Source organism: Triticum urartu, chromosome 6 (assembly GCF_003073215.2).
Source record: "Triticum urartu cultivar G1812 chromosome 6, Tu2.1, whole genome shotgun sequence".
In the NCBI taxonomy this organism is placed as follows: Eukaryota; Viridiplantae; Streptophyta; class Magnoliopsida; order Poales; family Poaceae; genus Triticum; species Triticum urartu.
In genome coordinates this window covers 102,109,885-102,134,389 of record NC_053027.1, presented here as the reverse complement: position 1 = coordinate 102,134,389, position 24,505 = coordinate 102,109,885, and positions in this window count along the sequence as shown.

The following is a 24,505-nucleotide window of genomic DNA, read 5'->3' as shown; positions in this document are numbered from 1 at the left end:
CTCTCCATCATCTTCGGAAGAAGATCCCCCGAAGACGAGCTCTGCTGAGAAGGGCTGAGGTCCGAGCTACAAAGTAAAATTTCGGTTAATCTTCTCAGATAAAAAGCAAGGATTTCTCTCATCCCTCTAAAGGAAAATCTTTCTCTACTTACGGCTCGTTGGAGGGCTGATCCCTTTGAGGGCGTAGTTCGGCCGAGGATCCCCCCGGCGTCGGACCCTCTGACGAGGACTTTTTCCCCCGCTTTGAGGCCATGGTCTCCGGGTCGTCAGAGGCGGCCCTCTTCTTCCCCTTAGGAGAGGAATTGTCGGTTCTTCCCTTCGAAGCAGCCTCCTTCGAGGAGGCCATAGTTTCCTTGTCCTCCCCCTCACTTCCCTCCAAAGGCACGATCTTCAACATCCTGACTAGCATGGGATCCGGCCTGGTCTCAGGAAGGGGAGCCGGGCACCTGATTAGCTTTGCCTTCGCTATCCACTCCTGTTTAAAAGGACAGCTCTTTTAGGGACGAATTTATGACAATTTTACGGATAACGAGTCCGGGCACAAGGTTACTTACTTGAGTATCCGGGCGATTCAGCTTAAACCTGCGTGCTCGGTCAAATCCGGACAAATTGCTTGTGATCCGAAGAACATTTTATACATCTCCACGGGCGTTGCGCCCATAAAATGCTGGAGAGCTCGTGGCCCCTCCGGATTAAACTCCCACAGACGAAGGGAGTGACGTTTGTCGGGCAGTGTTCGGCGAATCAGCATGACCTGCGTCACCTTGACCAGGTTGAGGTCTCTTTCTAAGAGATCCCTAATGCGGCCCTACAACAAGGGCACGTCTTTGGATAACCCCCAATCTAATCCTTTGTTGACCCATGACGCTAGCTGTGGTGGGGGACCCGAGCGAAAGGCAGGAGGCGCCACCCACTTGGCACTCCTGGGAGCGGTGATATAGAACCACTCTCGTTGCCACAAGCCAAGATCCTCTTGAAAGGAGCCCTCGGGCCATGGAGCATCAGCATTCTTACTTATGACAGCGCCTCCGCACTCTGCGTGCCGTCCCTCGATCATCTTCGGCTCCACTCCAAAAGTCTTGAGCCATAATCCAAAGTGAGGAGTAACACGGAGGAACGCTTCGCACACAACGATGAACGAGGAAATGTGGAGGATGGACTCCGGAGCTAAGTCATGAAATTCCAGCCCATAATAGAACATTAGCCCCCTCACGAAGGGATCCATCGGGAAGCCTAACCCCTGAAGGAAGTGAGACATGAACACTACGCTCTCACTGGGCTGGGGACTGGGAATAGCCTGCCTTTGAGCAGGAAACCTATGCGAAATTTTGGCGGTCAAGAACTTAGCCTCTCTCAACTTTAGCACGTACTCCTCCGTGACGGAGGAGGGCATCCATCGGCCTTGAAGGTCGGAACTGGACATTGTCGAAGGTCCGAAGTGCCTGGAATCTGGAGCCTAGGGTGTTGGAACTCGAGGCGACGGGCGAACTTGTTTTGAGATTGGAGAAAAGGAGTAAGGCCTTGGTCTCTTTATAAGAGGTTGAATACCAGGAGCCCTCCCCGTAACCGTTTGGGACTCGCCTTTAATCGAGAAGACATGCTAATGGGCACGATTGGGTTACCCACGTCCGTATTGATGAGAATCCCGTAAATAAAGGGGACACGATCTCTGCTTTGACAAGACGTGCCAAGGAAACCGCCTCGCAAAACACGCTAAGGTGGAAAAGTGAAAACGACTCGAATAAAGGTTTGGCCGTAGTGTGGTTTCGCGCTGCGGAATACGTCAGCAGATTAGATTTGTGTTAATATTATTCTCTCTGTGGCAATACGTGGAAACTTATTTTGCAGAGCCGGACACTACTCTTGGTGTTTACAAACTTTTATGAAGAATTTGGAGGAGGAACCCACCTTGCAATGCCGAAGACAATCTACGCGCCGGACTCGTCGTCATTGAAGCCTAGTTCAGGGGCTACTGAGGGAGTCCTGGATTATGGGGTGTTCGGGTAGCCGGACTATACCTTCAGCCGGACTCCAGGACTATGAAGATACAAGATTGAAGACTTCGTCCCGTGTCCGGATGGGACTTTCCTTGGCGTGGAAGGCAAGCTTGGCGATGCGGATATTCAAGATCTCCTACCATTGTAACCGACTTTGTGTAACCCTAACCCTCTCCGATGTCTATATAAACCGGAGGGTTTTAGTCCGTAGGACAACTTCATCTTACAACAATCATACCATAGGCTAGCTTTTAGGGTTTAGCCTCCTCGATCTCGTGGTAGATCTACTCTTGTACTAACCATATCATCAATATTAATCAAGCAGGACGTAGGGTTTTACCTCCATCAAGAGGGCCCAAACCTGGGTAAAACATCGTGTTCCTTGCCTCCTGTTACCATCCGGACTAGATGCACAGTTCGGGACCCCCTACCCGAGATCCGCCGGTTTTGACACCGACAGTCTTCAAGCAGTCCGGCAAGCTCAACGCCGTACACAAGGGGGAGGATACACCAAGTGAAGACGAGGACGAGCCTCCCAAGCAAGACAATGGGGAACAAAAGAAATTCCCACCAGAAGTCAAAACATTAAACGTACTACACATGATCAAGGAGAAAAACAATGCGGCACCCCCAGGAAAATATACCCAAGTGCCTGTCACCGCGAAGTCCTGCCAATCGTCGTCTCAACCGATCATTTTCGACCATCGTGATTACTCAGCAAGTATCCGACACGCAGGATGGGCTGCCTTGGTATTAGACCCAGTAATTGGTGGATATCACTTCACACGAGTCTTGATGGACGGCGGCAACAGCCTAAACCGGAAATGATCGGTTGAGACGACGATTGGCAGGACTATTATTTTGCCTATTTCAGTGTTTTGAAGAAACAGAATATCAAACAGAGTCCAAACGGAATAAACCTTTCTGGAACGTGATTTTCTCCCCGAATATGACCCAGGAGACTTGGACCCTACGCCAAGGAAGCTTCAAGGTGGGCACGAGGTAGGGGGCGCGCCCTATACCCCCAGGCGCGCCCCCCCCACCCTCGTGGGCCCACCAAAGCTCCATCAACGTACTTCTTCCTCCTATATATACCTACGTACCCCCAAACGAACGGGGACGGAGCCAAAAACCTAATTCCACCGCCACAACTTTCTGTATCCACGAGATCCCATCTTGGGGCCTGTTCCGGAGCTCCGCCGGAGAGGGCCGTCATCACGGAGGGCTTCTACATCATCATAGCCTCTCCGATGAAGTGTGAGTAGTTTACCTCAGACCTTCGGGTCCATAGTTATTAGCTAGATGGCTTCTTCTCTCTTTTTGGATCTCAATACAAAGTTCTCCCCCTCTCTTGTGGAGATCTATTTGATGTAATCTTCTTCTTTTTGCGGTGTGTTTGTTGAGACCGATGAATTGTGGGTTTATGATCAAGTCTATCTATGAATAATATTTGAATCTTCTCTGAATTCTTTTATGTATGATTGGTTATCTTTGCAATTCTCTTCGAATTATCAGTTTGGTTTGGCCTACTAGATTGGTTTTTCTTGCCATGGGAGAAGTGCTTAGCTTTGGGTTCCATCTTGCGGTGTCCTTTCCCAGTGATAGAAGGGGCAGCAAGGCACGTATTTCATCGTTGCCATAGAGGATAACAAGATGGGGTTTATTTCATATTGCATGTATTTATCTCTCTACATCATGTCATCTTGCTTAAGGCATTACTCTGTTTTTAACTTAATACTCTAGATGCATGCTGGATAGCGGTCGATGAGTGGAGTAATAGTAGTAGATGCAGAATCGTTTCGATCTACTTGTCACGGACGTGATGCCTATATACAGGATCATGCCTAGATATTCTCATAACTATGCTCAATTCTTTCAATTGCTCAACAGTAATTTGTTCACCCACCGTAGAATACTTATGCTCTTGAGAGAAGCCACTAGTGAAACCTATGGCCCCCTGGTCTATTCTCATCATATCAATCTCCATCACTTTAATCTTGCTTTGCTTTTTTACTTTGCCTTTTACTTTTCACTTTGCATCTCTATACCAAAAATACCAAAAATATTATATCTATCAGATCTCACTCTCGTAAGTGACCGTGAAGGGATTGACAACCCCTAATCGCGTTGGTTGCGAGTAGCTATCGTTTTGTGCAGGTACGAGGGACTTGAGCATGGCCTCCTACTGGATTGATACCTTGATTCTCAAAAACTGAGGGAAATACTTACGCTACTCTGCTGCATCATCCTTTCCTCTTCGGGGAAATCCAACGCAAGCTCAAGAGGTAGCAAGAAGAATTTCTAGCACCGTTGCCGGGGAGTCTATGCAAAAAGTCAACATACCAAGTACCCATCACAATCCCTATCTCTCGCATTACATTAGTTGCCATTTGCCTCTCGTTTTCCTCTCCCCCCAATTCACCCTTGCCGTTTTATTCGCCCTCTCTTTACCAATCTCCTTCTCCTTCTCCTTCTCCTTTCTCCGTTTGCCTTTTTCTCGCTTGCCTTTTTGTTTGCCCGTGTGTTGGATTGCTTGTTTGTCGCGATGGCTCAAGATACTACAAAATTGTGTGACTTCACCAATACCAATAATAATGATTTCCTTAGCACTCCGATTGCTCCTCTTACCAATACTAAATCTTGTGAAACCAATACTGCGTTGTTGAATCTTGTTATGAAAGATCAATTCGCCGGCCTCCTAGTGAAGATGCCGCTACTCATCCGAATAGCTTCATTGATTTATGTGATATGCAAAAGAAAAAAGATGTCGATAATGATGTCGTTAAATTGAAGCTATTTCCTTTTTCGCTTAGAGATCGTGCTAAAGCTTGGTTTTCGTCTTTGCCTAAAAATAGTATTGATTTTGGAACAAGTGCAAAGATGCTTTTATCTCTAAGTATTTTCCTCCCGCTAAGATCATCTCTCTTAGAAACGATATTATGAACTTTAAGCAACTTGATCATGAACATGTTGCACAAGCTTGGGAGAGAATGAAATTAATGATACGTAATTGCCCTACTCATGGTTTGAATTTGTGGATGATTATACAAAAATTTTATGCCGGATTGAATTTTGCTTCTAGAAATCTTTTAGATTCGGCCGCGGGAGGCACTTTTATGGAAATCACTTTAGGAGATGCTACTAAACTCCTAGATAATATTATGGTTAATTATTCTCAATGGCATACTGAAAGATCTTCTAATAAAAAAGTGCATGCGATAGAAGAAATCAATGTTTTGAGTGGAAAGATGGATGAACTTATGAAATTATTTGATACTAAGAGTGTTTCTTCTAATCCTAATGATATGCCTTTGTCTACTTTGATTGAGAATAACAATGAATCTATGGATGTGAATTTTGTTGGTAGGAATTATTTTGGTAACAACGCGCATAGTGGGAATTTTAATCCTAGGCCATATCCTAGTAATCCTTCTAATAATTATGGAAACTCCTACAACAACTCTTATGGAAATTATAATAAGATGCCCTCTGAATTTGAGAATAGTGTTAAAGAGTTTATGAATTCACAAAAGAATTTTAATGCTTTGCTTGAAGAGAAATTACTTAAAGTTGATGATTTGGCTAGGAACGTTGATAGAATTTCTCTTGAGGTTGATTCTTTAAAGCTTAGATCTATTCCTCCTAAGCACGATATCAATGAGTCTCTCAAAGCCATGAGAATTTCCATTGATGAGTGCAAGGAAAGAACCGCTAGGATGCGTGCTTCCAAAGATGCCTTTATTAAAGCGTGTTCTTCCAATTCCTATGAAAATCAAGATGAAGATCTAAAAGTTATTGATGTGTCCCCTATCAAATCTTTGTTTTGCAATATGAATCTTGATGAAACTGAATATGATCTTCCTTTACCTAGAAGGCGTTCTAAAAATTCGGAGTATTTAGATCTTTATGATGAAATTGATGAAAGTGGGATTGAAAGAAATAAAAATCTAGATGTTGCTAAACCCACATATTGGATTTCAAGGAATTTAATTATGAAAGTTGCTCTTTAATTGATTGTATTTCCTTGTTGCAATCCATGCTAAATTCTCCACATGCTAGTCAAAAGAAAGCCTTCACCGAACATATTGTTGATGCCATGATGCAATCTTATGAAGAAAAACTTGAGTTGAAAGTTTCTATCCCTAGAAAACTCTATGATGAGTTGAAACCAACTGTTAAAATTAAAATTAAAGATCATGAGTTTTATGCTTTGTGTGATTTGGGTGCTAGTGTCTCCACTATCCCCAAAACTATGTGTGATTTGCTAGATTTCCGCGATTTTGATGATTGCTCTCTAAACTTGCATCTTGCGGATTCTACTATTAAGAAACCTATGGGAAGAATTAATGATGTTCTTATTGTTTCAAATAGGAATAATGTGCCCATAGATTTCATTGTTCTTGATATAGATTGCAATCCTTCTTGCCCTATTATTCTTGGTAGACCTTTCCTTAGAACGGTTGGTGCGATTATTGATATAAAGGAAGGGAATATTAGATTTCAATTTCCATTAAAAAGGGCATGGAACACTTTCCAAGAAATAAAATAAAATTGCCATATGAAACTATCATGAGAGCCACTTATGGATTGCCTACCAAAGATGGAAATACCTAGATCTATCCTCGCTTTTATGCCTAGCTAGGGGCGTTAAACGATAGCGCTTGTTGGGAGGCAACCCAATTTTATTTTTATTCCTTGCTTTTTGCTCCTGTTTAGTAATAAATAAATTATTTAGCCTATGTTTTGGTTGTGTTTTTTGTGTTTAATTAGTGTTTGTGCCAAGTAGAACCGTTGGGAAGACTTGGGGAAAGTCTTGTTGAACTTGCTGTAAAAAACAGAAACTTTAGCGCTCACGAGAACTGCTGTCATTTTTATTTGGAGAGTGATATTTAGTTAATTATTTTTGTATATGATTAATAGATAAATTCCTCACGTCCAGCAATTTATTTTAGAATTTTTGGGGTTCCAGAAGTTTGCATTAGTTACGGATTACTACAGACTGTTCTGTTTTTGACAGATTCTGTTTTTCGTGTGTTGTTTGCTTATTTTGATGAATCTATGGTTAGTAAAATAGTTTATAATACATAGAGAAGTTGTAATACAGTAGGTTTAACACCAATATAAATAAATAATGAGTTCATTACAGTACCTTGAAGTGGTCTTTTGTTTTCTTTCTCTAACGGAGCTCACGAGATTTCTATTGAGTTTTGTGTTGTGAAGTTTTCAAGTTTTGGGTGAATTCTTTTGATGGATTATGGAACAAGGAGTGGCAAGAGACTAAGCTTGGGGATGCCCATGGCACCCCCAAGATAATAAAAGGACACCAAAAAGTCAAAGCTTGGGGATGCCCCGGAAGGCATCCCCTCTTTCGTACACTTCCATCGGTAATTTACTTGGAGCTATATTTTTATTCACCAACATGATATGTGTTTTTCTTGGAGCGTCTTGTATTATTTGTGTCTTTGGTTGTTAGTGTGCCACAATCATCCTTGCTGTACACACCTTTTGAGAGATCCATTCATGAATTAGAATTTGATAGAATACTCTATGTGCTTCACTTATATCTTTTTGAGCTAAGTAGTTTTGCTCTATGTGCTTCACTTATATCTTTTGAGCGCTATAATTTTGCTCTATGTGCTTCACTTAGATCTTTTAGAGCACGGTGATGGATTTGTTTTAAAGAAACTATTGATCTCTCATGCTTCACTTAAATTATTTTGAGAGTCTCTTAATAGCATGGTAATTTTCTTAATAATAACATGCTTGGTATTCAAGATTTGTGAAACTTTCTTTTGAGTGTGTTGAATACTAAGAAAAGATTGAAGCATAATAATTGTTTTGAGATATGGAGGTGATAATATTAGAGTCATGCTAGTTGAGTAGTTGTGAATTTAAATAATACTTGTGTTAAAGTTTGTGATTCATGTAGCATGCACGTATACTGAACCGTTATGTGATGAAGTCAGAGCATGATTTATTTATTGATTGTCTTCCTTATGATTAGTGGTCGGGGACAAGCGATGGTCTTTTCCTACCAATCTATCCCCCTAGGAGCATGCGCGTAATACTTTGCTTTGATAACTTCTAGATTTTTGCAATAAGTATATGAGTTCTTTATGACTAATGTTGAGTCCATGGATTATATGCACTTTTTCCTATCCTTCCACCATATACCTTCCTCAAAACAGCCACCATACCTACCTATCATGGCATTTCCATAGCCATTCCGAGATATATTGCCATGCAACTTTCCACCGTTCCGTTTATTATGGCACGCTCCACCATTGTCATATTGCTAGCATGATCATGTAGTTGACATCGTATTGTGGCAAAGCCACCATTCATAATTCTTTCATACATGACACTCTTGATTCATTGCATATCCCGGAACACCGCCAGAGGCATTCATATAGAGTCATATTTTGTTCTAAGTATCGAGTTGTAATTGTTGAGTTGTAAGAAAAATAAAAGTGTTATGATCATCATTTTTAGAGCATTGTCCCAAGTGAGGAAAGAATGATGGAGACTATGATTCCCCCACAAGTCGGGATGAGACTCCGGACGAAAAAAAAAGAAAAGAGGCCATAAAAAAAGTCCCAAATAAAAAAATGAGAGAAAAAGAGAGAAGGGACAATGTTACTATCCTTTTACCACACTTTTGCTTCAAAGTAGCACCATGATCTTCATGATAGAGAGTCTCTTGTTATGTCACTTTCCTATACTAGTGGGAATTTTTCATTATAGAACTTGGCTTGTATATTCCAATGATGGGCTTCCTTAAAATGCCATAGGTCTTCGTGAGCAAGCGAGTTGGATGCACACCCACTTAGTTTCTTATGATGAGCTTTCATATACTTATAGCTCTAGTGCATCCGTTGCATGGCAATCCCTACTCACTCACATTGATATCTATTGATGGGCATCTCCATAGACCGTTGATACGCCTAGTTGACGTGAGACTATCTTCCCCTCTTTTTGTCTTCTCCACAACCACCATTCTATCCCATATATAGTGCTATATCCATGGCTCACGCTCATGTATTGCGTGAAGATTGAAAAAGTTTTGAAAAAGTTAGAGTATGAAACAATTGCTTGGCTTGTCATCAGGGTTGTGCATGATTTAAATACTTTGTGTGGTGAAGATAGAGCATAGCCAGACTATATGATTTTGTAGGGATAACTTTCTTTGGCCATGTTATTTTGAGAAGACATAATTGCTTTGTTAGTTTGCTTGAAGTATTATTATTTTTATGTCAATATGAACTTTTGTCTTGAATCTTTCGAATCTGAATATTCATATCACAATTAAGAATATTTGCATTGAAATTATGCCAAGTAGCACTCCGCATCAAAAATTCTCTTTTTATCATTTACCTACTCGAGGACGAGCAGGAATTAAGCTTGGGGATGCCTGATACGTCTCCAACGTATCTATAATTTTTGATTGCTCCATGCTATATTATCTACTGTTTTGGACTATATTGGGATTTATTTTCCACTTTTATATTATTTTTGGGACTGACCTATTAACCGGAGGCCCAGCCCAGAATTGCTGTTTTTTGCCTATTTCAGTGTTTCGAAGAAATTGAATATCAAACGGAGTCCAAACGGAATAAACCTTTCTGGAACGTGATTTTCTTCCCGAATATGACCCAGGAGACTTGGACCCTACGCCAAGGAAGCTTCGAGGTGGGCACGAGGTAGGGGGTGCGCCCTATACCCCCAGGTGCGCCCCCCACCCTCGTGGGCCCACCGAAGCTCCACCGACGTACTTCTTCCTCCTATATATACCTACGTACCCCCAAACGAACGGGGACGGAGCCAAAAACCTAATTCCACCGCCGCAACTTTCTGTACCCACGAGATCCCATATTGGGGCCTGTTCCGGAGCTCCGCCGGAGAGGGCCGTCATCACGGAGGGCTTCTACATCATCATAGCCTCTTCGATGAAGTGTGAGTAGTTTACCTCAGACCTTCGGGTCCACAGTATTAGCTAGATGGCTTCTTCTCTCTTTTTGGATCTCAATACAAAGTTCTCCCCCTCTCTTGTGGAGATCTATTCGATGTAATCTTCTTCTTTTTGCCGTGTGTTTGTTGAGACCGATGAGTTGTGGGTTTATGATCAAGTCTATCTATGAATAATATTTGAATCTTCTCTGAATTCTTTTATGTATGATTGGTTATCTTTGCAAGTCTCTTCGAATTATCAGTTTGGTTTGGCCTACTAGATTGGTTTTTCTTGCCATGGGAGAAGTGCTTAGCTTTGGGTTCGATCTTGCGATGTCCTTTCCCAGTGACAGAAGGGGCAGCAAGGCACGTATTGCATCGTTGCCATCGAGGATAACAAGATGGGGTTTATTTCATATTGCATGAGTTTATCTCTCTACATCATGTCATCTTGCTTAAGGCGTTACTCTGTTTTTAACTTAATACTCTAGATGCATGCTGGATAGCGGTCGATGAGTGGAGTAATAGTAGTAGATGCAGAATCGTTTCGGTCTACTTGTCACGGACGTGATGCCTATATACATGATCATGCCTAGATATTCTCATAACTATGCTCAATTCTGTCAATTGCTCAACAGTAATTTGTTCACCCATCGTAGAATACTTATGCTCTTGAGAGAAGCCACTAGTGAAACCTATGGCCCTCAGGTCTATTCTCATCATATCAACCTCCATCACTTTAATCTTGCTTTGCTTTTTACTTTGCCTTTTACTTTTCACTTTGCATCTCTATACCAAAAATACCAAAAATATTATATCTATCAGATCTCACTCTTGTAAGTGACCGTGAAGGGATTGACAACCCCTAATCGCGTTGGTTGCGAGTAGCTATCGTTTTGTGCAGGTACGAGGGACTTGAGCGTGGCCTCCTACTGGATTGATACCTTGGTTCTCAAAAACTGAGGGAAATACTTACGCTACTTTGCTGCATCATCCTTTCCTCTTCAGGGAAATCCAACGCAAGCACAAGAGGTAGCAGCCCCGCGGGACGCCACTCCGCGGGATGCCTCTACTTCACTCAGATGTCCCGCGCATCGTCACTCCGCGGCACACGTCTACATCAATCGGACGCCCCGCGCATCGCCACTCTGCGTGACACGTCTACTTCACCCGGCCGCCCGGCGCCTCGCCATCGGTTGGTCACCTCATAACCATTCGGCCGCTCCGTGCGTCGCCATCGGTTGGTCACCTCATCACCACTCGGCCGCCCCGCACGTCACCACTCGGTTGGTCACCTCATCACCACTCGGCCGCTCCACGTGTCGCCACTTGGTTGGTCACCTCATAACCATTCGGCCGCTCTGTGCGTCGCCATCGGTTGGTCACCTCATCACCACTCGGCCGCTCCGCGTGTCGCCACTCGGTTGGTCACCTCATAACCATTCGGTCGCTCTGTGTGTCGCCATCGGTTGGTCACCTCATCACCACTCAGCCGCCCCACGCGGCGCCATCGGTTGGTCACCTCATCACCACTCGGCCGCCCCGCGCGTCGCCACTCGGTTGGTCACCTCATCACCACTCGGCCGCCCCGCGCATCGTCATCGGTTGGTCACCTCATCACCACTCGGCCGCCCCGCGCGTCGTCACTCGGTTTTTCACCTCATAACCATTCGGCCGCTCCGTGTGTCACCATCGGTTGGTCACCTCATCACCACTCGGCCGCTCCGTGCGTCGCCATTGGTTGGTCACCTCATAACCATTCGGCCGCTCCGTGCGTCGCCATCGGTTGGTCACCTCATCACCACTCGGCCGCCCCGCGCGTCACCACTTGGTTGGTCACCTCATCGCCACTCGGCCGCTCTGCGTGTCGCCACTCGGTTGGTCACCTCATAATCATTCGACCGCTCTGTGCGTCGCCATCGGTTGGTCAACTCATCACCACTCGACCGCCCCACGCGGCGCCATCAGTTGGTCACCTCATCACCACTCAGCCGCCCCACGCGTCGCCACTCGGTTGGTCACCTCATCACCACTCGCCCGCTCCGCGTGTCGCCATCGGTTGGTCACCTCATCACCACTCGGCCGCCCCGCGCGTTGCCATCGATTGGTCACCTCATCACCACTCGGCTGCCCCCCATGTCGCCACTCGGTTGGTCACCTCATCACTACTCGGCCGCTCCGCGTGTCGCCACTCGGCTGGTCATCTCATAACCATTCGGCCGCTCGGTGCGTCGCCATCGGTTGGTCACCTCATCACCACTCGGCCGGCCCGTGCGTCGCCATCGGTAGGTCACCTCATCATCACTCGGCCGCCTCGCGTGTCGCCGTCGGTTGGTCACCTCATCACCACTCGGCCGCTCCGCGCGTCGCCACTCGGTTGGTCACCTCATAACTATTCGGCCGCTCCGTGCGTCGTCTCTGGGTTGGTCACCTCATCACCACTCGGCCGCCCCACGCGTCGCCACTCGGTTGGTCACCTCATCACCGCTCAGCTGCTCCACACGTCGCCGCTCGGTTGGTCACCTCATCAACACTCGGCCGCCCCATGCGTCGGCACTCGGTTGGACACATCTACATCAATCGGTCGCCCCTCGCATCGCCATTGGTTGAACACATCTTCACCACTCGGCCACTCACGCGCCTTCAGACAGCTAAGTCATTCTACATGCACTACATTCTATTATTTCTGCATTCCCAAGTATCTTGTTATTCACACATCACATTCACTCGGAGGCCACGCCACCAAGTGTACCTCTACGCTTGGCTGCTTATTTTCACCCGAGTCCAACTTCCATTCTTTCGCATACATCATTCACGAACACCATGTGTTCTTCATTTGGAGTATGCATCGGTCCTCCGGGGCTGCAACTCAGTCGAAACACTACACTTCCGTTTTATTTGAGCCAGCGCTTTGACAAGTTTGAACGGATCCTTCGCTCTTTCAGACTCTTGCTGGTCAACCAGCAAGCCCCTTGCACTCCCAGCGGGTGTCTATGGGTGTTATTCACACAAATCATTTCAACACACATCAAATTTCCTCGAGAAATTATTTCGTTGGTGTGTGCCATTTTTTACTCAAGTTACGCGATCACTCGATGGCCCTATGCGCCAACTTCATCGCTGCCCAGACTCGGTCACCGTACCGATTCTAGCACACCACAACACTGACATTGTCGCTCTGTTGACTTCAAACACATCCGACCAACCCCTCTATGGAATCCTCTTCATCATATCAATGATATAGACCTCGTCAGGCATGAGACAGATAAGTCCCTTTTATAATTAAACTTCACACTTCACTCCTTTGCGAGTTTGCCTCTTTCGAGCATCACTCGGAAGCTTCTCCTCATCTTTACCCGAGTACGACTCGATGAATTGCAAATCATCCATTCAAAACTATATTTATCGTATTCCAACGTGTCCGTTGTCGAAGCCTGTAGTACGCTCGGGGGCTACGCCACATTCAGGGGCTGCATCTCATTTGGAATGACACTCTCCTGAGTGGTCGAGTACTTCATCACCAGTCAAATCCTTCACTTCAACAAGTGCATCTGATCCGCCACTTTGACAAGTTGTATAATCACCCAGATGCTCTGCGCGCCATCTTCATTTCTACACAGACTCAGTTGTCACGCCGGTCTTGTTGTGTCGCAACCACACTACACCGACCTCGTCACTACATTAGCTTCGAAAGCATTCGGCTAACTCCTTCGAAGACAATTTCAGCCACTTGGTTAGACACGCAATCTTTCACTCGGCTGCCCGGCGCGTCATCACTTGGCCACGCCGCGCGTCTTCACTCGGCCACCCCGCGCATCATCACTTGGCTGGGCACGTAGTCCTTCACTCGGCCACCCCGTGCATCCTCACTCGGCCGTCCCGCGCATCGTCACTCGGTTGTGCATATCTTCACCACTCGGCCGCCCCGCGTGTTGCCACTCAGTTGTGCACGTCTTCATCATTCGACCACCTCGTACAACCGAGTGATGACTCGGCCGCTCCACGCGTCGCCACTCGGTTGTGCACGTCTTCACCACTCGACCACCCCGCGTCATCACTCGGTTGTACACATCATCGCCCCTCGGCCACCTCGCGCGTCACCATCAATTGGACATGTCTTTACCTCTACACCCCCAGCACGGGAACGACTAAGTTACTCATATGATCAAACCTCATATCACACTCTGTAGCAAGCTTACCTCTTTCAAACATCACTCGGGGGCTACGCACAGTCGTTGGCCATGCTGTCCTCCGGGGTTACGCCCATTCAATCGACCCATTGAGCACATGAGGAATATCTTTCTGACCATACATACAAGTGCAACCAAATTTTTCCTTGCAATCAACATACCCCGATCAGTCGGGAAGCACATCCACTCAGACAAATACCCCTTTCACGTAAAATCTAACGGTCAATATAAGTACTACTGGAATGATTACTCCCTGGAGTGGCTGGCTTTTTTCTACAGTCGGTAGTTTCAAGGCCGAATTCATTCATCGTGCCGAGTGCACAAAGATCACTTGATTGATCCAGTTCCAGATTGAATTCATTTATAGTGCCAAGTGCACGAAGATCAGTCCGACTGACTCAGCTCCAAGTTGAGCTTATTTACCATGCCAAGCGCTTGAAGATCCATTCGATTGATTCAATTCCAGACAAATATATTTATCGTGCCAACTGCATGGAGGTTTACCGGGAGACTTAAACCCTTTGTCAGACTCATCTAGTCCAACAGAGGCTCGGGGACTACACCCAGTGGGTGCACTCACCATGCCCCCATTGGAAGAGAACTCGAAAAGAAACATTTTGCTCGATGCAAACCCAGCTCTAGATCACTCGACCTCTGAGTCGGAGAAGAACAAGTCCAATCAATACCGGCTAAGAAGATATTCTCTCTCAGACCCTCGCCGACTGCCCGTAGTCGACGGCGGTCTTGAGGACTACACCCAGTCGGTGCACTCAGTGTGCCCCCACTGGAGTAATCTCCACTCGGTATGGCCTGACCAGTCCGAGTGACAAACAACAAACAAACAAGTTTTAAAGAATCCCGTCAACTACCAAAAAATCCAATAAGGTGAGTTTTAACGCTCCTCCGTGGACCTGTTTTGAGCCTTCTTCTAGGACTCAAAGCGTGAAACTCACAAGTGTGGATCTAAAACTGACTCGTATGGACGTTCCTCCAGGATAAGAATGGTATCTCTCTAAGAGAGCAGCCCATGTGTCAATCTTGTTGCACAGATTTAATGACCCATCCATACTCTGATCACAAGTTAACCTCTTCCGAGAGATGATCGAATGTCACCAAGTTGCTCCTCGCGGGCACTTACCCAGATCAGTCGGGAAGCACAGTACCAGAATCCATTGAGACTTTGTTCAAACCTTGGTTGTCTGAAAGCACGATGACAGGTACCGAGTATTTCCGTAATCACTCGAGCCAAATTGTGTCTTTCACAAACTCGTTCTGCAAATCGCAATCGATTCGGGGGCTAATGTTGGGGATACACATAACAGGTAGGCCCACTAAGGGTCGAAATATCATGGAGCATGGGGTCCACACAACATGTGGGTCCAGGTAAATTTGATAGAGACATACTATCCACTCAGACAAGCAGCATACTATCCACTCAACCAAGCAGCATACCATCCACTCGGATGACAGTTCACCACTCGGCCGTACGACTCACTCAGATATAAGAAGACCAGCAGGCAGCAAAGCAGTCGACATCATTCTCATAGTGAAGGCTTGATAGTGGGCTGGCGTTATGGCACTCATGCCCCACTTTGTAACATAGGAGATGAGGGGGTGGCGCACTCTATATAAGCCACCCCCACCACTAGACCAGGGGCTCTTTTCTTTTTCTTCCACCTCTCTCTCTCTTTCTAACCATTGATCTCAGGACATAGCTCAGGCATGGAGACCCGCTCTCCCCTCTCTCTCTCTCAAACACATATTGTAATCTCCGGATACATACTCAGATAAAACAAAGCCTCTCTGGAGAACGAGACGTAGGGCTGTTATCTCCACCGTGAGAGGCCCGAACTCGCTAAAACCACTGTGTCACCCATATGCATCTCGATAGATCATGCTCTGTTACCCTATACCTTATTATTGTCGGAATCGTTCCCACGACACACCCACTTAGTTCCTTTTGTTGAGCTTTCATATACTTATAGCTCTAGTGCATCCGTTGCATGGCAATCCCTACTCACTCACATTGATATCTATTAATGGGCATCTCCATGGCCCGTTAATATGCCTAGTTGATGTGAGACTACTTCTCCCTTTTTGTCTTCTCCACAACCACCATTCTATTCCACATATAGTGCTATGTCCATGGCTCACGCTCATGTATTGCGTGAAGATTGAAAAAGTTTGAGAACACCAAAAGTATGAAACAATTGCTTGGCTTGTCATCGGGGTTGTGCATGATTTAAATACTTTGTGTGGTGAAGATAGAGCATAGCCAGACTATATGATATTGTAGGGATAACTTTCTTTGGCCATGTTATTTTGAGAAGACATAATTGCTTAGTTAGTATGCTTGAAGTATTATTATTTCTATGTCAATATTAAACTTTTGTCTTGAATCTTTCGGATCTTAATATTCATACCAGAATTAAGAGAATTACATAGAAATTATGCCAAGTAGAATTCCACATCAAAAATTCTGTATTTATCATTTACCTACTCGAGGACGAGCAGGAATTAAGCTTGGGGATGCTTGATACGTCTCCAACGTATCTATAATTTTTTATTATTCCATGCTATATTATATTCTGTTTTGCACATTATTGGGCTTTATTATACAATTTTATATTATTTTTGGGACTAACCTATTAACCGGAGGCCCAGCCCAGAATTGTTGTTTTTTGCCTATTTCAGAGTTTTGCAGAAAAAGAATATCAAACGGAGTCCAAACGGAATGAAACCTTCAGGAACGTGATTTTTGGAACGAACGTGATGCAGAGTACTTGGACCCTACATCAAGAGAGCGGACAGGAAGGCACAAGGTAGGGGGCGTGCCTACCCCCCCCAGGCGCGCCCTCCACCCTTGTGGGGCCCACGTTACTCCATCGACATACTTCTTCCTCCTATATATACCTACGTACCCCCAAACTACCAGATACGGAGCCAAAACCCTAATCCCACCGCCGCAACCTTCTGTACCCGTGAGATCCCATCTTGGGGCCTTTTCCGGAGCTTCGCCGGAGGGGGCATCGATCATGGAGGGCTTCTACATCAACACCATAGCCTCTTCGATGATCTGTGAGTAGTTTACCTCAGACCTTCGGGTCCATAGTTATTAGCTAGATGGCTTCTTCTCCTTTTTGGATCTCAATTCAATGTTCTCCCCCTCTCTTGTGGAGATCTATTCGATGTAATCTTCTTTTGCGGTGTGTTTGTTGAGACCGATGAATTGAGGGTTTATGATCAAGTTTATCTATGAACAATATTTGAATCTTCTCTGAATTCTTTTATGTATGATTGGTTATCTTTGCAAGTCTCTTCGAATTATCAGTTTGGTTTGGCCTACTAGATTGATCTTTCTTGCAATGGTAGAAGTGCTTAGCTTTGGGTTCAATCTTGCGGTGTCCTTTCCCAGTGATAGTAGGGGCAGCAAGGCACGTATTGTATTGTTGCCATCGAGGATAACAATATGGGTTTACATCATATTGCATGAGTTTATCCCTCTACATCATGTCATCTTGCTTAAAGCGTTACTCTATTCTTTTGAACTTAATACTCTAGATGCATGCTGGAAAGCGGTCGATGTGTGGAGTAATAGTAGTAGATGCAGGCAGGAGTCGATCTACTTGTCTCGGACGTGATGCCTATATACATGATCATACCTAGATATTCTCATAACTATGCTCAATTCTGTCAATTGCTCAACAGTAATTTGTTTACCCACCGTAATACTTATGCTCTCGAGAGAAGCCACTGGTGAAACCTATGGCCCCCAGGTCTATTTTCCATCATATTAATCTCCCATCAACAAGCTATTTCTTGCGCCATTTTTATTTTGCTTTATTTACTTTGCATCTTTATCATAAAAATACCAAAAATATTATCTTATCATATTTATCAGATCTCACTTTCGTAAGTGACCGTGAAGGGATTGACAACCCCTTTATTGTGTTGGTTGCGAGGATTTTATTTGTTTGTGTAGGTGCGAGGGACTCGTGTGTGGCCTCCTACTGGATTGATACCTTGGTTCTCAAAAACTCAGGGAAATACTTACGCTACTTTGCTGCATCACCCTTTCCTCTTCAAGGGAAAACCAACACAGTGCTTGATACGTCCATTTTGCACCATGCTTTTATATCAATATTTATTGCATTATGGACTGTTATTACACATTATGTCACAATACTTATGCCTATTCTCTCTTATTTTACAAGGTTTACATAAAGAGGTAGAATGTCGGCAGTTGTGATTCTGGCTGGAAAAGGAGCAAATATTAGAGACCTATTCTGCATAGCTCCAAAAGTCCTGAAACTTCACGGATGATGTTTTCCAAATATATAAAAACACTAAGCGCAAGAACTTCACCAGGGGGACCACACCCTGCCCACGAGGGTGGGGGCGCGCCCTACCCCCCTGGGCGCGCCCCCTACCTCGTGGGCCCCCTGGTGGCCCTCCGGTGACCATCTTCTGCTATATGGACTCTTTCGATGGGAAAAAATCATAAGCCATCTTCTCGGACGAAACTCCACCGCCATGAGGCGGAACCAATTTAGGGCTCTGGCGGAGCTGTTCTATCGGGGAAACTTCCCTCCCGGAGGGGGAAATCGTCGCCATCATCATCACCAATGCTCCTCTCATCGGGAGAGGGCAATCTCCATCAACATCTTCATCAGCACCATCTCATCTCAAAACCCTAGTTCATCTCTTGTATCCAATTCTTGTCTCCAAGTCCAGGATTGGTGCTAATAGGTTGCTAGTAGTGTTAATTACTCCTTGTAGTTGATGCTAGTTGGTTTAATTGGTGGAAGATCATAAGTTCAGATCCTATATGCATATTAATACCCCTCTAACTACGAACATGTTTATGCTTTGTGAGTAGTTAATTTTGTTCCTGAGGACATGGGAGAAGTCTTGCTATTAGTAGTCACGTGAATTTGGTATTCGTTCGATATTTTGATGAGATGTATGTTGTCTCTCCTCTAGTGGTGTTATGTGAACGTCGACTACATGACACTTCACCATTGTTTGGGCCTAGAGGAAGGCATTGGGAAGTAATAAGTAGATGATGGGTTGCTAGAGTGACAGAAGCTTAAACCCTTGTTTATGCGTTGCTTCGTAAGGGGCTGATTGGGATCCATATGTTTCATGCTATGGTTAGTTTTACCTTAATACTTTTGTTGTATTTGCGGATGCTTGCAATAGAGGTTAATCATAAGTGAGATGTTTGTCCAAGTAAGGGCAGCACCCAAGCACCGGTCCACCCACACACCAAATTATCAAAGTACCGAACGCGAATCATATAAGCGTGATGAAAACTAGCTTGACGATATTCCCATGTGTCCTCGGGAGCGCTTTACATTATATAAGAGTTTGTCCAGGCTTGTCCTTTGCCACAATAAGGATTGGGCCACCTTGCTGCGCCTTATTTACTTTTGTCACTTGTTGCTCATTACAAATTATCTTATCACAAAACTATCTGTTACCACTTATTTCAGTACTTGCAGAGAATACCTTGCTGAAAACCGCTTATCATTTCCTTCTGCTCCTCGTTGGGTTCGACACTCTTACTTATCGAAAGGACTACGATAGATCCCCTATACTTGTGGGTCATCAAGACTCTTTCCTGGCGCCGTTGCCGGGGAGTGAAGAGCCTTTGGTAGGTGGAATTTGGTAAGGAAAAATTTATATGGTGTGCTGAAATTTACTGTCACTTGTTACTATGGAAAGTAATCCTCTAAGGGGCTTGTTCGGGGTATCTTCACCCCGACCAGTAGAGCAAAGAATTGCTCCTCAACCTACTGAACCTACTGAAAATGAAAATGCTTGCTTCGAAATTCCTTTGGGTATGGTAGAAAAACTGCTAGCTAATCCTTTTTTGGGAGATGGAACAAAACATCCTGATGAGCATCTAATATATGTGGATGAAGTTTGTGGATTATTGAAGCTTGCAGGTGTACCCGGAGATGTTGTTAAGAAGAAGGTCTTCCCTTTATCTTTGAGGGGAGATGCATCGACATGGTATAGGCTATGTGATGATATGGAGTCTTGGAACTACAAACGGTTGAAACTGGAATTTCATCAAAAGTTTTATCCTATGCATCTTGTTCATCGTGATCGCAATTATATATATAATTTTTTGCCTCGCGAAGGAGAAAGCATTGCTCAAGCTTGGGGAGGCTTAAATCAATGTTATATTCATGCCCCAATCATGAGCTCTCAAGAGAAATGATTATTCAAAAAAAATTTGCTCGGCTTTCTGATAACAATCGCACCATGCTTGATACTTCTTGTGCTGGCTCTTTTATGATGAAGACTATTGAATTCAAATGGGATTTATTGGAAAGAATTAAATGCAACTCCGAAGATTGGGACCTCGACAATGGTAAGGAGTCAGGTATGATACCTAGTTTTGATTGTGTTAAATCTTTTATGGGTACCGATATTTTTCGTAAATTTAGCACTAAATATGGACTTGGCTCTGAGATAGTAGCTTCTTTCTGTGAATCTTTTGTTGCTTATGTTGATCTCCCCAAGGAGAAGTGGTTTAAATATCATCCTCCCATAGAAGTAAAAATAGCTGCACCTATTAAAGTTGTAGAAAAGACTATTACTTATAATGATCCTATTGTTCCTACTTCTTATGTTGAGAAACCGCCTTTCCCTGTTAGGATCAAGGATCATGCTAAAGCTTAAACTGTGGTTCGTAAAAGCAATATTAAAACATATACACCTCCTGAGCAATTTAAAGTTGAACCTAATATTTCTATTGTTAAAGATCTCTTGTCTGATAATATAGATGGGCATGTTATTTATTTCTGTGATGAAACTGCTAGAATTGCTAAACCCCGTGATACAGATAAACCTAGACCTGTGGTAGGTATGCCTGTTATTTCTGTTAAAATAGGAGATCATTGTTATCATGGCTTATGTGATATGGGTGCTAGTGCTAGTGCAATACCTATTGACTTATACAATGAAATTATGCATGACATTGCACCTGTTGAGTTAGAAGATATTGATGTCACAATTAAACTTGCTAATAGAGATACTATTTCACCAATGGGAATTGTTAGAGATGTTGAAGTCTTGTGTGGGAAAACTAAATATCCTGCTGATTTTCTTTTTCTTGGTTCCTCACAAGATAGCTTCTGTCCCATTATATTTGGTAGACCCTTCTTAAATATTGTTAATGCTACCATAGATTGCACAAGAGATGTGTTACTGTCGGTTTAGATGATATGACTCATGAATTTAATTTTTCTAAATTTAGTAGACAACACCGTGAAGAAGAATTACCTAGTAAGGATGAAATTATTGGTCTTGCTTCTATTGCCGTACCTCCTAGTGATCCTTTAGAACAATATTTGCTAGACCATGAAAATGGCATGTTTATGAATGAAAGAAGGGAATTAGATGAAGTATTCTTTAAACAGGAACCTATTCTGAAACACAATTTACCTGTTGAAATCCTAGGAGATCCTCCACCACCCAAGGGTGATCCCGTGTTTGAGCTTAAACCGTTAACGGATACTCTTAAATATGCTTATCTTGATGAGAAAAAGATATATCCTGTTATTATTAGTGCTAACCTTTCAGAACATGAAGAAGAGAGATAATTGAAAACTCTAAAGAAGCACCATGCTGCTATTGGGTATACTCTTGATGATCTTAAGGGCATTAGTCCCACTCTATGTCAACATAAAATTAATTTGGAAGAAGATGCTAAACCAGTTCGTGATCATCAACGTCGTCTGAATCCTAAAATGAAAGAAGTGGTAAGAAAGGAGATACTAAAGCTCCTTGAGGCAGGTATAATTTATCCCGTTGCTGATAGTAAGTGGGTAAGTCATGTCCATTATGTCCCTAAGAAGGGAGGTATTACTGTTGTTCCTAATAATAAAGATGAATTGATTCCTCAAAGAATTATTACAGGTTATAGGATGGTAATTGATTTCCGCAAATTAAATAAGGCTACTAAAAAGGATCATTACCCCTTACCTTTCATCGATCAAACGCTAGAAAGATTATCCAAACATACACATTTTTTCTTTCTAGATGGTTATTCTGGTTTCTCTCAAATACTTGTGTCAGCCAAAGATCAATCAAAGACTACTTTTACATGCCCTTTTGGTACTTTTTCTTATAGAAGTATGTCTTTTGGTTTATGTAATGCACTTGGTACCTTTCAAAGATGCATGATGGCTATATTCTCTGACTTTTGTGAAAAGATTTGTGAGGTTTTCATGGACGACTTTTCCGTCTATGGATCTTCTTTTGATGATTGCTTGAGCAACCTTGGTCGAGTTTTGCAGAGATGTGAAGAAACTAATATTGTCTTGAATTGGGAAAAGTGCCACTTTATGGTTAATGAAGGTATTGTCTTGGGGCATAAAGTTTTTGAAAGCGGTATCGAAGTTGATAAAGCCAAGGTTGATGTTATTGAAACGAGATATACTCTGGGCCCCTTGTGTGAGATTTGCCCCTCCGACCAAGAGAGATATACTCTGGGATTTGCCCCTCCGACCAAGAGAGATATACTCTGGGCCCCTTGTGTGATCCTACCAGGATAAGCATGGCCATGCGACAAGGATTATGAGATAATCTGGATAGTGGTCGGCATCACTGGAACGAGAAAGAGGTCGGGCTAGCACAAGGATGACAGACTCGCCTTGAGCTCGACAACATATATCGTGTGGCAAAAGGAATGGAAGTGTGATGTACAGGTTCGCTAACCAGCTTCATAGTCTGCTTGGTGTTCGGCATGCCTTGCTAGAGGCCGCTACCAACCGTGCAGTTCGGAGGTGATCCGAACTGCGACCAAGCCGACTTGAACCTAAGGGGTCGTGCGCTTAAGGGAAGGAACCTACGAGGTCGGATCCGAGGACACTGGTCGGATGTGATCCGAACTGTATTCGGATTATGGCCGAGTAGACTTATGGGCTTTAGGGTCCGTGCGAGGCCCAAGTGTTGAGCCCACGATGGACACCCATATATAGTGGAGGTGCCGCACACTCATGGGGGATGATCGCTTCGGCCCTGTCACTAGGGTTTGCATGTGTTGCGAATAGACACCTCCACCCGCCGCCGGTTGTGTGATCGGACCTAGCAGTCCGCCACACGACGTTCCTCCTGCACGCGCGGATACAGTTAGAGGCGGTGCACTTGCGCCGCTCCAGCGAACCTGTACGTGGGAACCGATCACCGGTTGTACGAGGGAGATCGGCCGAGGAGGAGACGATCCACGCGGACGCGCTGCCCCAACTCTTCTTCCGCTGCACGCACTGCGCGTCTAGTGGTAACAAACTGTGATCCATCTCCCGTAGCATGTTCTTGGTTGTTCTGCGCGTAGGAAATTTTAATTTGCAGTCGACGCACCCTACCGTAGATCCCAACAATGGTATCAGAGCCTCTGCTATAGGATTTGGATTCAGATCATATGCATATTAGATATGTGGAGGCAATAGATGAGATCTGTTGTCATTGATAAGAATGGCTGTGTGCACGGTTGATGAGATAAACTGCACATGGGGATCGATGTGGCTATATTTTCTGTTGATTGGGATCGATGAGGTCGTGACACGATCTACCCCTACCGGTCGGTTATCCGCCATCGGGTTTAACAGTGAAACGTAAATCCGAATCGGATTCGCGATGATCGATGAGATTGGTCAGATCAGAGAATTCGGCGTGATGGAGTTCAGATGTGATCTGTGATTCCCGAAAACGCCGGGCGCTGCCCCTTCGAACCCCGCCCGCTAACCGGCTGTTGGGCAACGTAGCAATTTCAAAAAAATTCCTACGCACACGCAAAATCATGGTGATGCATAGCAACGAGAGGGGAGAGTGTTGTCCATGTATCCTCGTAGACTGAAAGCGCAAGCGTTAGCACAACGCGGTTGATGTAGTTGTACGTCTTCACGATCCGACCGATCAAGTACTGAACGCACGGCACCTCCGAGTTCAGCACACGTTCAGCCCGATGACGTCCCTCTAACTCCGATCAAACTGAGTGTTGAGGGAGAGTTTCGTCAGCACGACGGCGTGGTGACGATGTTGATGTTCTACCGACGCAGGGCTTCGCCTAAGCACCGCTACAGTATTATCGAGGTGGACTATGGTGGAGGGGGGCACCGCACACGGCTAAGAGACGATCAACTTGATCAACTTGTGTGTCATGGGGTGCCCCTGCCCCCGTATATAAAGGAGGGAGGGGGAAGGTGCGGCCAGCCCCTAGGGGTGCGCCTGGAGGAGTCCTACTCCCACCGGGAGCAGGACTCCCCCCTCTTGCCTTGTTGGAGAAGGAAAGGGGAAGGGGGAAAGAGGAAAGGGGGGCGCCCCCCCCCCCTTCCTTGTCCTATTCGGACTAGGGGG